The 15,749-nt window shown below is 40.6% G+C and overlaps 1 protein-coding gene across 21 annotated transcripts in view; it reads left to right on the top strand.

Annotated features, from left to right (window-relative positions):
* Positions 1-15,749, top strand: part of KIAA1217 (KIAA1217 ortholog) — a 354,365-nt gene that overhangs the window by 207,533 nt on the left and 131,083 nt on the right. Inside the window, exon 2 of one of the 21 annotated variants that reach the window (XM_021389189.1) lies at positions 3,516-3,632. The exons of the other annotated variants lie outside the window; for them this stretch is intronic. The gene's annotated coding sequence lies outside the window, so the exon portion shown is untranslated. The remainder of the gene's footprint in view (positions 1-3,515; positions 3,633-15,749) is intronic. 21 annotated transcript variants of the gene reach the window in all.

The following is a 15,749-nucleotide window of genomic DNA, read 5'->3' as shown; positions in this document are numbered from 1 at the left end:
ATTTGAGTCCAGTGATATAAGCACTGAGCCCAGAACATCTCCAGCTCTCCGAGTCTCACCAGGCTGGTTTTCTTCTAGCTGCTCCCCAGGACACTGCTTCAAGTCGTTTTCCTTCTCCCCAGAAGACTGTCGTCTCTTGTCAGTGATTTCTCCTAGTGTTTGCAACTGTTTGAACTATTCCTGAGGACAATTTGGCCGTCTGCTTCTGTGACTTGGACAGGCTCTTTTTCCCTTTCTTCCAGTAGTTGTTCTGCATGACAGATGAAAGCCTGTTTGTATTCAGCCAGCTTGCTCCAAGTATGAAAGTCAGAGGAGAGGGAATGTATTGCTGAAAATCTTCCAGCCCCATCCATGCTTGTGTCATACCAAGTTAAACTCTCACCTACTTTGTGACATGCGGCTTGTATCATCTTACCAATAAGCTCTGACTTTGGCCTGCTAAATTGAGCTTGAGCGTGGGAGACATAAATGTCAGAAGGCTAAGCAGGTCAGATCAGCTGAAGAGCAGAAGTTAAAGTTGGCCCTACTACTAAATTTGTGCTTTACCATATGCAGATGCTGTTGCCTTTGAAGAAACACTATTGACCAAGAATGTATCCTGTGATAGTGCAAATGATGGATGAAATCATTAGACAGAAGTGTTAGAGAAAATATTCTTTTTTATTTCAGCTTATTTATCCTCTTGCTGACATGTGTTGTACATTTAGTCAATTCCTCATCTCTTAGTTGTTTAGTTTTTGTTTTTGTTTTCCAGAAGAAAACATAACTATAAATTCACAGCAGTAATCTTTAACCCAGGGGTCATAAACTACTTCTCTTTGTTGACATCTTTTAAAGGCAGCAGTCTCTTGGTATTCATTTAGAGAGGGGACTGTATTTGGATAAATAATTAAAATTTCACTGTATAATAAGTTAGCTTTACTTAATGTAAATTTTAATGCTAGTAGGATTCTATGTCTGACTTCTGTTTCTACCCTAAGAAAGCATACGTATGGAATAGAAAACTAACTTTGTAGTATATTAATCTAAATATTCTGGTTGTTCTATAGGATTGTTGTCCACACTCTCTGAAGCTATATGTGTTTTGGAGGAAGTAGGTGGAAGACCTTACCTTCTTGTTGCCTCTACTGATTTTCAGCACATTGTCCCTCTATGTTGTTTTGGTTGCAGAAGTTCCTCAAAATCCAAACTAACTGTGCAAAGATTTGGTTGTGATCGAGGATCTCTATTTATAGACTTTTTTGTCAAGTGAATCTTGCTCTGCAGTTGGTGGATGAGAGTAGCGTGTGGACTTAAAACTCTTAGAAATAATTCTAGCTAAAGAACAGGAAGAATAAATGTGTGTTTGTGGCCTGTTTACTTGTGAATAAATTTGCCTAGGATATCTGATTTTTAAACCTGGAGAACAAGGAGGAGGAGTGAGTCTGAGCTGCTTTTGAGGTTTTGTGGCCAAGGATCTTGCTGGTTTCCTTTCCTGGAGATTTTGTGGCCTGCAGGGAGTAAGTAGAGGTTTTGGCTCTTAGTGATCAAGAGCATTGTGTTAAACCTTAAAAAGATGAAAATATGTCAAATTGACATTTGTCTGGTATATAGTTTAGCTGGATCATAATTCTGGCTCTTTTTTGAGCATGTAATTACATCCAGAAGTGGATGGTTTTCAGCTGTGTTTGAACTTTTCCTTGGTACTTGCACATAACAAGCTACATGCAAAGTTCGTTCTCAGTGTGATCCTCACGTGGTTTCTTCAAATTCCAACTTGAAAACAGAGTCTGCTATTGAGCACTCTTGGTGTATTTTTCTTCCTTTCATGACACTCTTCAACTGATGCTTTCTAACTCTGAAGTTTTTTTCCCCCAAAATTGCTTCTGAAGAAATTCTGATGTATGGTTTTGGTGAAGAATGTGCAGTAAGAGGAGATGGGGAAAGAAAATAATTTGTTAGTTTGGAAAAATAAAAAGAATCCATTCCTATGGCAGGTCTTGGAAATTTTGTCCAAGCTCTTTTGAATGTCGCCATTTAAGTGCACTGCTCATACCTGCATGCAGCATCTTATTTCCAGCACTGTTTTATCAGTAGTACTAAAGCTCCAATGTCCCCTCTGGGACGAGCAGCATCTGTCTGGCCAGGTTTTTAGATTGACGGGAAAAAGGAAGACTTAATACTTATGTCTTTCAAAGGACGGAAGCATTTCCCATTTCTAGAAAAATGCAATGAAAGAAGCATACTCTTCTTGTGTTTTCCAAGACTTTGTGAGCATGCTGCTTCTTCCTGCAACAGTGGCTGCAACCTGTATCTGCATGACCTGAACGGTGGCTATGGTTTACATCAGTGTCTTTCCCACTACATAAACCGTAAAGCTCCATATAGAAGTGTGAGTTAAAATACAGAGAAGTGTAGCAAATCTAGTGGTAAAGACTGATGAGTGTTTTAGACAAAACTAGGCTTAGAATGGAAAGTTGCCCAGGTTAAAACAGCTTTATTTTTTTTTCCTCCTGTCCTGAGAATGAAGGTGCCCTGTGAGCAGCTGTTTGTAACTCAGTCATCCTGAACAGCTGCTCTGGAAACAAGAGAGGAGCAGAGGGCAGGGATAGGCTGCCTCACTTGGCTCTTGGTGCCCAAGTGAGAGAACAAGGCTCAAACAGCCCCTCGGCCACTTTGCGCTGCTGGGGCAGCAGCTCTGTAGGGAACATGTCTTGGGAAAGAAAACGACCACAAGAAAGAAATGTGGTCATTGTTAGATTGCATAGAGAGGGGACTGTAGAAGTGTTTTACTTACTGTTTTTTACAGATTTTATTCATGGGAAAGTCTTTCCAATAAAGAAATTAGGCAGAGGATGCAGCTTAGACTGGTATACTTCACTGCACAAGGGGAAATTCCTTCTTTGCAGTAGGAAATACCATAAATGCATTCATTCCCTGTGAGATATAACCATTGTAAACAGCAATACAAAACTGAACTTTTCAGTTCAGGAAAAACATGAGTCTTCAAATAGAATCTGTGGTTTAAACAAGTTAAATTTAATCCTTTTCCAGTAGCAGGAAAAACACCAACCGGCTGCAGTATGTGGGTCATTGGTTAGCTCCTCAAACAGCTCCCCAAGGCATTTTGTCTTTGTCCTCACACCTTGAGCATTTGCAAGGATAAATTGCACCATGTCTTGCGACTTTGCTAGGTTTGCAGTTTGCAAGGGCTAAATATGAAGTCAAATGATTTGCTAGAAAAAGAGTGACTTGGACATACTTCTGTGTGTTCCTGTGATCCAGGGTGAAGTGAGTAAAGCTCTTGCTATCTGCTTGTATTTGAAACACAAAGACAGTAACTGCAGGATGGAAATAAAAGGTGAGTCAGAAGCTGAGTTATGCATCCCTGGTGTCTGACTGCCTTTGGTACAGTGCTGAGCAGTGATTGTGAAACCGTGCTCTGCTTTTCCTTGTGTCACTTCTGATTTGCAAAGCAATGTGCCAGAGTGGCAGGACCAGCGTCAACACCCCATTTCCCTCTCCTCTGCATCTAGGAGGAGCCTTTCCAGAACCTGCCTCCGTCTGAGGAAGATCGCAGGCACCAAAATGAGGATTATGTGCAGCAGAAGCAAAAATGGGAATGAATTAATACAGCTGGATGAGAGGCAAAGGCAAGCTCTGTCACTCAGTCTTCTGTGAGGGAACTTAACATTTCCGTTTCTTTGAGAAACTTGTGTCTGATAGAAGTATCTGTGTGTGACAATGCATTTGCTGGCCCTGTCTATCTGTTTGTCTCTGTCTCATCCTGGCATGGGCATTGCTGATGCTTAGAAGCATCGATATTTTGGCGGGCTTGGCTATTGCTTTCTGAATCAGTGATATAGTTAGGGACTTGCTTATAGTTGGGGAAGTTAGTATTTCTTTATTCCTTATTAAGAGTGCTCTTCCAGAGCTCAGATCTTGACCTGCACCACTGGCTCCTCATTTAAATGTGGTCCCTGAAGGGAACCATCTATACCTACTGCTGGTGCGCTGGACGGTACCAAGGCGTTGGAGAGAGAGCCTGTGTAGCAAGCCTAAAGATCATCTTCTGTAGCACTCATCATACCTTAGTCTGGAGATGTATTAAGTTCTTAAAGAGAAATTTTTGTGTCTCTTATCTCTTAAGTATTTCTAAGGAAGGATAAGTGAGAATCAAGCATCTCACTTCCCAGTTTTCCAAGGCTGCTCAAGTGCCGATGCAGACCTGAGGGAAGGTGCTCTCACATGTTACGAAGTTGTTTGGAAGCTTTTGGAAGCTGATCTCTCTTTCTTACAGATACAGTGCTCAGGATGTGCTCTTCTAGGCCTAGTGTTTAAATTTTAAATCCACTCATTTTTTGCAGTTGTGTTTGAGAAAGCTGATCTGTCTGTCCAGCAGTTGAGCTTGCTGTGTCCTCCTGAGATAGTGACTTGGAGTACGGGAGGATGCTGGGCAGAGAACACAACTAGATTGCTTCCTCCTGTTTTGGGGCTCTCAATCGCCAGAAGAACATGAGATTGGCTTAAATGTGCTTTAGCCTGTCATGGAGTATGTGGAAATAGAAAACCAACATGCCGTCAGAATTAGAAGAGAAAGGTAGAAGATTCTTATTCAAATGGTTCTTCAGAAATGAAATTTTAGGTGCAAATTAAATTTGAAGAGTTTAGCTTAATTCTAAGAAGTGAATCTTGTTAAGGAAAAAAAAAAACCAAAAAACTGTCCAGCACTTAACCACTGAAGTTGTAAGCAGGTAGGATGCAAGGAGGTTCTGCCTCCAAATTAGGCGAATTCTCAACCATATTGGTGTCTGATGGCCCCTGAGATCCTTATGTAAATGTGTCTAAACTTGCCGAGAGTATTTTAGACTGTTCTGGACCAGCTAAAAATACATCTTATCCATTTCCCATCAGTCCTTCTGTTCAGATCCCTCACAACGTCCTCCTTAAGCAAACTGAAGAAGCCAGCTCACCTTGAAAAAATCCCAGGAGGAAGATGTGAGGCCTATAATCCATTTATAAAATACTGAGAAGTGAAAATGATTAGCTTATAGACTTTACTGAGGCTCTGAGGGAGTGGAGGAGAAGGCAGGAGCGGATGTGGCTCTGTGGGACTGTCACCTCCAGAGGTACCAGGCGTCCTCTCCCTTCCTGCTGCCATGTCTCGCCGGAGGGACCCCACAGCCCAGGAACCCCAGAGTAAAGCTGGGCTTTCCAACCAGGGTCAACACCACGATGGAGAAGAGGCCAGGCAGTCAGCCTTATCACATCCCTTTTGGATCTCACACAAAGGCCTGTAATTACATTTGGGTTAGATTTAAATATTACATAAAAAGCCAAGTCTATGACCATGCATTTAAATACAGCAAGTGCTCTGCTTTTCTGGTTTAGTGAGGACTGTGTGAGTCAAAAATACCTTACTCATCTGCAAAAAGGCTTAGTCCCAGCAAATCATGGCTTTAATTACAGGAAATAATCATAAACTACTTTATGTGCAATTAAATACACTTTCTTTTGGAGATATTTTTGTAATTTGTATTTTTTACTTAAAGCCGATTATCCAAAATATTATACTCTTTCATGCCTGCAGAGCAACTCTAACTTGCATATAAATTGATTTTTTTGAAACGAAACTTTCTTTACGTGTAATTGAAACTTGAGTTTGTTTTAACTTTATCTCGGTGTTTGATTAATAGGTCAGATTACAGCTGCTGGTTAGTAGTAGCAGCTGACAGTTTTATGGTACAGTTTGCACATTTTGATAGTGGTATTAATTTAGAATGTAAATTGACACAATTACAATAGCATATTTTTAGATGTCAACATCTTTAATGTTAATGTTTAATCAGCCTTTAATCAAATGCTGAAACTGTTTGAAACAGAAAATACCTTCTGTACTGAAATTTAAGATAATGCTGGCCCAGAGCTCATTAGTCTCATGGGAAGACCAGTGTTGGCTTTGGACCATACTTTTGATTTTATTTAAAGACATCTTTAAGGGCATCAAACCATAGAAACAGAGCAGCGCTTGAGGAACAACATTCAAATTCAGACTGAGCAGTGGTGCTGCCTGGTACTTCATGGCGGCGGTAGACTTGAAGGCTGGGGAAAATGTACCCTGAAGGATATTTGCCCTTGCGTTAGCTGCAGCTCCTGGTGTGGGAAGAAGAGAAAGGAGTAACCCTCATCTTTGTGTTCTCGAAAGTGAGAGGAGTGAGGGAAGTTCCTTCTCTTGTACTGAATATCTGTGAGTCAGGAGCAGAAGCTGAGTAGACATCCCAGAAGGCCTCAGCACAATCCCTCTGCTCAGCAGCAGGCATGATAAGCTGTGCTGCTTCTACTCTGGGCTCTGACCAGGGCTATCTGCCATCCTAGTTAAAATAAAGGCAAATGTTAGCGCAGGAGCAGCAGATTCACACTTACTTGGGTGAATCTTAGCAGGAGGCTCTTGCTGGCAGGGCAGCTGGGATGCAGTTCTGGGGCAAGATGTCTTCCAGTCTGAGCAAGGAGTTTCCTTTGGATTATTGATATATATGGCTGGGTGATGGAAAAGCTGTCATAGTTGTGCAGAGGCCACCTTGGGAAGCTTCAGTATGCCTACAAAATAAACTTTCTGAGGTGACAGTGCAGCACTAGCCAGTGCCCCCATTGATGCAGGGATCACCGCATGAGCTCACACACCTCTGCAGGGCCTGCTTCTGCTTTTGTTAAGTCCTGGTTTGAAACACAATCCATGGAATTTACAGAATCTTTTAATTCAGGTGTAAAAACTAGACAAATGTAACTAGAGGTCAGATTTGGCCTAAAGCTTAGACATAATATTTTCCGTGAGCATTTGTTTCTGCTGTTGGAAAAGCTTCAGCCTATAAATCTGTGTGTAGATAATGCTGATAGAGAAAAATCATTGACGAAACAGTTTCACAGGTGGTGTTATGTGAATTTTCCATCTACTTTATGCATCTGTGCCATATAATTATATTCCTTTCTCAGCCATTAACTTGTGCTGTGAAGGATAAAATATTTGATTCCTTCTGGCTTTGTTGTTAGTATCTGTCACCCCTGTGCATGTGTCCATCAGCATGCCCTGGGCTGGGGAAGCCACATGGGTTGCACAGAGCTGAGGGCCCTTGGTGAGGAGCGGAGGTCCCTGTTGGTGTGGGCACAGAGGAGACAGAGCACTCTGGGGCTGCAGCTGGAGGAGCCAAGTTGGGATGAGGCTTTGTGGCGCTGTCTGTACTTGATATAAGGAATACCACGAATGCCAGTGGTAATGATATCTAGTTAAGGAAATCAGAGCTCTCTGGATTTTACTTTCTTAAAGGCAAATGAGAGTGAAAATGTGGCTGCTAGAAGAGAGAAGCAAAGCTTTGCCAAAGCATATGTGTGCCACTTGGGGATTAAGGTATTCAGCTTCACTGGGTTCTTCTTTTGTCACTTTGGACAATAGGTATGTCAGCTGTTTCCATTAATTGTTGCTGCAGCAAGGCTAGCTTGTGATGTTCATTATGTCTGTGCAGATCTACCAGCCCACTACCTTTCCTTTCATCTTTCCTCATGTATTGGTTAAAAACTCACTAAAATAGACAGAAATTAAACTTGGCATTGGGGAATGAGAGGAGAAAGTGAATTGTTTCACCTTATGCGTGGGAGGGGAAGTGGCTAAACATGGTTGCAATGAGGGCAGAATTTCCCTCCCTTCCAGCTCTACTGACCTGTTAGATCAGCTGAGCCATCAGTGTGTACCTTCAGCCTTACATTAGTTGTGGATGTAATCCTTCCATCTTTGCTTTTCCCATGGAGTCACTGCTGAAGCTCTTCGACTAACAGCAGAAGTATTTATTTATTCAGATACAAGCTTAATCATTTGTTTCACTTGTCCCTCTAGAAACACTTGAATAGATCCCATTTAAGTGAATGAGAATCCTGCACACCTAATTAGAGAAAGTCCTCTGTGCTATCCCAAAATGCTACATCATAAACTGAAATTCATGGAAACTTAATAACAGAGTTGCTATTTATTTGCTATATTTAAATCAGACTTTAAAAACTAAAGGAAAGCCAATACGCTCAATAAAGCCTATAATCCAGACTGTAATAATAAATCGCATACTGAGATTCTGGCGCAGATGAGGGTGGAATTGTAAATGCATTGACATTAATAGCATAGCGCCTCTTGACTTCAGTAGATCCAGTATTTCTTTGGTAACGTGCTTAGAATCTTAATTTACTAGCACAGTAACTAGTCTGGGATTTCCCGTTCTCCTCACAGCCACTGATGGTGTGACCAGCTCCTGGGACAACATTAAAGCATCCTCAGCTGCTTTCTCTGTCAGCATCAGCCCCCTCCTTTTTTATTTTCCCTCCCTCAGCCCCTTCTCTATTTCACGCTGAGCTGTCAGCTGCACACACTCTCATCAGGTGCGCTGGCTTTTAGGCTCATTTTCTGAGAGAAACAAACTTATGTGATGATGTGTCTTATTGTCTGCAGTCCTCCCCAGCAACATCCCTTGGCCAGTTTTATTAAAGTTTGAAAGAAGAGTAGCTCTCCCAAAAATCACTGAGTGAAGGAGGCAACCCAAGCGAGAGTCCACCCTGGGTGCTCCATATGTAGTGCAGCTGAGGCTTTTCTTCCCCAAGCATGGATGTTGCAGGGATAAGGGTGAGTTTTCAAGGTGGGTTGGTGGGGATGGTCAAAGGGATAGCAAATGGCAAACAAGCTTCAGAGCGGTGTGCTTTGCAGAACTCCTTTTTTCTATTTTCTCCCAGCATTGTTTCTGCTGTAACTTCAGCTCCTTCCATTGAACACTGGCCATGTGATGATCTTTGTCAAAAGAACTGGTCACATTTATTTAAGAGGTGTCTAGTAGTGGCAAATCAATAACAGTAATTGATTTGCAACTTCTTCTGTGCTTTGTAGGAGATGTGAGTTTCATTTGAGCTAGCTGGCAATGGAAGCATGTGAAAATAATTTGTAAAAAGTGAGTATTACTATACACTAAGGAAATTTAGAAGACATTTGGAAGAAAATTCATTTCTATTATTTCATTATCATGCATAAATGATAATTCATTTAATGTCCTTGGAGATACAAAACAAAGTGGAACTTTGTATTAATACTCAAAATACATAACTACTTTTGTGCTCAATTATTGCCATTTTTTGATGAAGAGTATCAGTGTTGTGTTGCTTTAGCTGTAACTTAAAGCTGAGACTTATTAGCTGATAACAAAGGTAAGGTGTATGTTCTGTCTGTGCCTTCACAGATTCCCTGTGCAGCCATATTCTCATTGCCTTCAAAAGTATTTGAGCTGCAGGCACAAGGCTGGCTACTAATGTGCTTTGACACTACCTTTTTTCCTGATATTACCGAAAAAATATCATTTTCCAGGCTCTTATACTTTTGTGTATCTCTGAAGGCTCCAGTATTGTAGAACTACTGATGTCAGGCAAGTTTCTTCTGATTTGAAGTTATGTATATGAGTGTTTCTGCAAAGTGTAAGGAGAGCCAGAGGGAGATTGAGCTGACAACTGAATAACAAATACCTTCATTTTCAGTAGAAGTGAGAACTAAAATGTTCTTTAGAAGGTTGCAGACAAGTTCCAGGGACAGCGCATGCACTAGAGACTAATCTATGAGCACCTTTTGTCTGCTAGACCAGAGCATAAATATGTTTATTCTTATATATCACAGTAATGAGGGCCATGCATTGGCAAGAGGACTCATGGCTGGCCATCACATTGAAGGAGAGAGAAGAAAATTTATAGTTCTTCTTTGATCTCATAAACTAAGCTTATGGTTCTAGTATACCTAAAATTGGGGTAGAAAAAAAGGGATTGGGAGCAATCAAAAATCAGATTGTGATAGTATGTTACTGATGAAAAGGAAAATTCAATTACAGTGCATACTTACTATTTATTTCCTTTTTCTATAGGAGAGTCTTTCTTTTCTGTTTGGTTGGTAGGATTCATCTGTATCTAAAGCACCTGATCCATCAGTTTGCTTCTCCCAGCCCAGTGTTCTGGCTGTGCCTGTGTTAGGAGAAGGCTCCTACACTCAGTTGATCCCGAGCAAAGTCTTTGCTGCCTGCAGGCAGCAATGGAGAGAGTCATTTAGTGCTTGTACAGTGCTTCCTTTAGAGATGAGTTTCTGCCTCTAAGGTGTTCCTTCCTGTACATTATTTAATACACATTTTATTTTGGGCACAAAAAAAAAAAAAAAAAGCCTAAGAGAAATAGGTATTGTTCTCCACATCAGCTGCTCCTACCCTGCAGTTATGAGGGGAGTAGTTCCTTTTCCACAGGAAGAGTAGCCAGGGGCCTTTTAGCCAATTACTGTAGCAGTGTGTAGACCGCAGCAAAAGAGGGATTACTTCTGCCTTCCGTAGTGAGCATTAGCCACTGCTGGGCTGCACAAATGGACTTCTTGTATTTATCTACTTTGATATTCTAAGGAAATGGGAAGTCTTGAAATGACAAAGCCCTGCTAATAATGAGGTGAGTTATCACCACATGATTATTATCAAGGACATTTTCTTCTTATTCTAAAATATATCAAAGACGAGTAATGTTCCTTGTTTGCCTTGGAAGGGAAACCATTCAAGTTTACTCTTGTCAGATTTCTGGGAAGAATAAAACATTATTTGCAGCAGAAGGTGACCTAGTCAAGCGCAGCCCACCAGTTGTGCTCCTGGCAGCTGCATGCTGCCGTCTCTTGTCCTTTCTGAGCTTTGTCTAATTGCATCTTCAGTTCCTCAGCAGGCTCAGCTGATGGCATTCCTGCCATTTTGACATTTCTGCATTCATTACCCCCAATGAAGGTACATGATTTGTAATTAATAAAACAGTGTAAAAAAACCATTAGCCTTGGTTGTTTTGTGACCGTTATAGACATGGCTTATAAGGCAGGAATTCTTTTGACAATGAACTGCAGTGGTTCTCATTTAAGAATGGTGAACTTGACAGTGAAAGACCATGTTTAGCACCTCTGTGTCGCTCAGCTAAGACTGTATTAAAGTGTTCATGTCCTCATGTCTTTCATGCTGTACTGGGTCTAGACAGACCATAGACAGATGCTGATGTGGACACAATTAATTGTAAATAGACCATGTTCTCACATTTTATGAAGTAACAGCTGTAGAGGAAATCTGTAAATCACAATTTGCTGTGACTTCAGCGTTAATCTTGTTTTCATGCAAAATCATGTTCTGTACATCCGTCAGTGAGTTTTCTCTGCAAACAGATGTGTAAGGACCTTTGGGTAGTGCTCTGCTCCTGAGCTGCTTGCACATGCTTGGAGCCATCTGTTTGAAGGGTCTTGTAACCTCTTTGCTGAGTTTCAAGCATGAAACTACATTTCTGTCCAGTGAAACTGTGGAGTGAACCCATACAGGACTTTGCAGCATTACACTACACTTACAGTGTAGCGTTACACTACAAAGTAGTTCTGTTCTGTGACTTTTTGGTATTAACATAACACAGAACTAATCCCACAGAACTAATCCCAGGGTGTTTGAGCTTTCAAGAATTGCATATAGTGAGCATTATTTTAAACATGGATAAGATGTTGTATCTGTTAAAGTATCTGTGTGACCTTGTCCCAGACTCCTTTAAATGTGGATGCTCTCGTGTGCTTTTATGTACTCTGAGACTTGTATTAAGCATCTCAGTATGCCCAGCAGCCTTTGCAACAACCAAGAGGAATTCAAGTGAAAACAGGAAGCTTCTTAACCCCTAATAAGGGATTATTTGAAATTCTTTTTTTCTGAGGAAAAAAAAAGGCAAATTCACAAGAAGTTAGTGTCCCTTTTAAGCCTGGCAAAGCAGATTTTAGTAATTGTTGGAGCTTCAAGATCAAAGGCATTTAAAATCAACAAAAAAGGAGTGTAAATAGCTTTGTAAAGCTTTACAAAATCTTTATACAAGTAAACCAGATACTGTATGTCTGGATATGCTGCCATAAGGGATCTGAAGGGACTACAGAGGTAGAAGCTTTGGGAGTCTTCCAGCTGTGTCAAGTAATGCCTTGCATTGTTATGTGGGCAAGGCTGTTTTTCCTGGCCATAATTTAGGAAGGATTGTATATGTTATCACCAACGAATTAGAACTTGAATAACAAATCTCGGATATAATCATCATAATATGTTCCTGTTGTGAAGGGACAGAGGGAAAAAAGACTTATTGTAAAATATTTTAAAACTGTTTGATGAGAAATCCCTATCACTTATTTCCTTAGAATAGCTCTTCATTTAGCTGGATATTTTCTGTTGAGTGATTCATACTCACATATGCTGCTTATAAGTTCTAGCTCAATCATACTACAGCAGTGCGTTCTTCATGGTGTGCTGCTTGGTAACTTATATCTGCTTCGAGTTCCATACTGAAATGCAATAATTGAACATGTCAGGCTGTCCCCATAAACAAAAAGTGAATAAAATAAAATTCATTACAATGTGTTCTCCATATTGTGTACCTGTCTGAAAAAATTACTCTTTGTAGATCTTTGGAACGCAGCACAGCTGCAGCTCATACATACACATATATGCTTATAACTACTTATGTAGTAGAACTTATTTCCCTCTAGCTTGTCATTGTAGTTATTTGCTAAAGGTGCAAATATGATGGTGTAAGTAGTAACACCTCACTGAGCCTTCAGGCGGTCATACTAGGTAGTATTTGTAAGTTTTCAGTTTAGGAGTCTGAAAAGTGGAACATCTTTCAAATGATGAAGTGGATAAGCTGGAAATTTTGAAATCAAGCAATAAAAACTGAATAAATTCTGCCCTGTCTGGGTAAAAAGTGTGAAGAAGGAAAATTTTTAATACAGGGGATGAAAAAAATGCAATCTCATGAGCAAGAGTGATGACAGAGGTGTATGTATTCTCAGTGGCAGTATACTGAAATATCAGACAAAATAGGAATGACTTCTGTTTCTTTGCTCTTTTGTTCTTTGTTAATTTCTTCCATTCTTTAATCTCTTTCTCTCTTCCTCCCTTCTCCTTTTTCTCTTTCTTTTAAAGAGAAAACTATATTTTGATTAAAAGCTATGACATTAACTGAAAATTCGTCTTTAATTTTAATCAGCTAGATAGCCCCCAGTCCAAGCAGACTTGGATTCTCAGATTCCTCATGTTCCCAGCAGTTTCTGATTGCTGACCAATGACCCCAATTGCATCTTTTTTTTCCTTCTTCCAGTTGCACCTAAACATAAAATCAGAATTCTGATTTAATAGCATGTTTGTTAAGTTTAAAAATGTTGATACATTGCTTTGAGAGGATGAGGTGGCTTGTTGAAACTTCTTTTTAGTGACTGACAGTATAACAAAGTCATTAGAAAGACATGCAGGGAATGTGTTGTTCTTCTGGGGAGTTTCTTAATACAAAGTTTTTGTGGGACATAGTGCTGTGGGGTCATCTGATAATTAGCTTCTCAAGTAAAATGTAGTAGGTCTTGGTGCGCTGCACCGAGATTCAGATTCAGAAGCGTTTGCATTGTTCTGCTCTGAATCATAGTGCTTTTTATGACATTTGAATGGACAGTTATGGGGGATGTGTGCTGAAAGTCCCTAGGCCACATCAACAGTTTCAAACTCCCACTTAATTCTTTCCATTTCTATTAGGATCTCCTCAAAGTCGGCTACACACTCTCTTTCGAATTGTTTAAAACTCAGATCTGTATCACCTGCACAGCACTCACAAATGACTGGGCAGCTGGTATGCTAATTGCTACCTCACTGAGCTGTCTATAAGAGTATGTATCTTGTTCTTGCAGCATTATTGTGTAAGTACATTTTCTTTTGACCATGGATTTTTATTGTTGTGGCTTTTGAGTAGATTTTGCTGCCTTCTTCAAGCTTTGCAATGCCTGTGTACAGCACCTTGCACTGTAAGACCTAGTTAGTCCCCAGCTGGGGACCATCCCTGACAGTGAAGTGTAAATATATTTTATTTCAGTGTTTTTGGCTGTATTTTGTTCTCATTCAGAAGAGGTTTTGTAGCTATTTCTCAATTCCTATTTAATACATTCCATTTTCTTCGCTATTTTAAGCATCTTATTTGGGGGAAACACAGTTCAGTGTCTTAGAAATAAGCTACTACACAATATAGGAAACAAATTCTTACCTGTATGGATTACGTGTTTAATTTCTGGACCCCCAGCGCAGCGGAGATGCAAAGATGTTGGAGTGGGTCCAGAGGAACGCCACAAAGATGATCAGAGGGCTGGAAAACCTCTCCTATGAAGAAAAGCTAACAAAGCTGGGCTTGTTCAGTCTGGAGAAGAGAAGGTTCTTGGGAGACTTCATTGCAGCCTTTCAGTACTTAAGTGGAGATCTGATATTGAGAGGACAAGGGGGAATGTCTTTAAACTAAAATAGAGGAGATTTAGATTAGACGTTAGGAAAAAATTGTTTCCTCAGAGGGTGGTGAGGCACTGGCACAGGCAGCCCAGAGAAGCTGTGGATGCCTCATCCCTGGAGGTACTCAAGGCCAGGCTGGATGTGGCCCTGAGCAGCAGGATCTGGTGGGTGGCAACTATGGGAGGATGTTGGAACTGGGTGGGCATTTACAGTCCTTTCTGGCTTAACGCATTCTATGACTCTATGATTCTAAGTCCCTATAGACAGTACATGCTAATCTAATTGTAAGGTAAGATGTGTGAATTGCTAGACATCTTAACAGCTTTACAAAATATAGCACTGAAGAGTTGGGCTAGTTTGCTTGTTTGCTTTCCCATGCTGAAGTGGTAATTTCACTTAAAGAGAAATGAAGTGGGGTGATTGAACACCTTTTCTGCTCTGCATGCCCTGCAGAGCAGGAGAAGACATAATTTAAAATGGCTATTGTGCTGGAGATTACTGGAATGTTAGGCATTGCATTGCATGTTTAACTTTGGCATTTTGTCATCAAAAACTGGAGCAGAGCACAGGCTCTTGAGCTCCTGTAAAAATAAGATGGCAAACAAACCCCTCTAATAAAATGCCGATGCTGGAAAAGCAACAGTCATCACTTCGTTATGCTACTTTTCTTAGCGTGTCTCATTTATTTCTGAAAGTAAAAGGTGATGACCAGATAAGCAAGAGTTGTGCTGTGATGGAATCCTGGCCTCGCTGAGACGGAGTTGGTGCCACCACTGGGTCAGCCGTTCAGCCATTAAATGTCCCATGGATGTGGCCAAGTCACTGATGGCAATGGTCAGAAAATGACCTTTTACCTAAGGCATTTGTTTCTCCTCTGTTTGTGCTCTTGTCGTTGTACTGTGGTGTGGGAGTCTCATTTGGGAATCTAGGCTTTTAACTACACTGCAGCCAGTTCGCTGCCATTTCTCCTGGTCATTTTTCTCAAGATGGTTCACTTCTGATTTTTGACCCAGTGTGTTTCTTGAGTCCAAATCTGTATAGCTCCTAGGGACATATGCAACATTTTCTTAATTATCCCACACACTTGCCTTTAACAGGAATGATGTGTTTTTAATGTGTACTGTATTGGATGCTCATGCAACAGGAAAGTAGCAGGAGGAAATAGGAGTAATGGCTATTTAATTTATAAACTACAATTTTAATTTAAAAAAATGGACTGTCGGACTCTTTAGAGTACTACCTGCATTGTATATTACAGTTTGCTAATAGTGACCTGCACAGTAGAACTTCTGTGAAAGACGGAAGGTGAGACCAGAGAAGCTTGTTTTAAAGCAAACACTTCAGCAGTGCTGAAAGTGGTAACTCTGGTGATACTGCAGAAATGGCAGCTTCTTTCATGTCATACCAAACCGCTGT

This window comes from Numida meleagris, chromosome 2 (genome assembly GCF_002078875.1).
Source record: "Numida meleagris isolate 19003 breed g44 Domestic line chromosome 2, NumMel1.0, whole genome shotgun sequence".
Taxonomy (NCBI): Eukaryota; Metazoa; Chordata; class Aves; order Galliformes; family Numididae; genus Numida; species Numida meleagris.
This window is presented reverse-complemented; position numbering and strand designations above follow the sequence as displayed.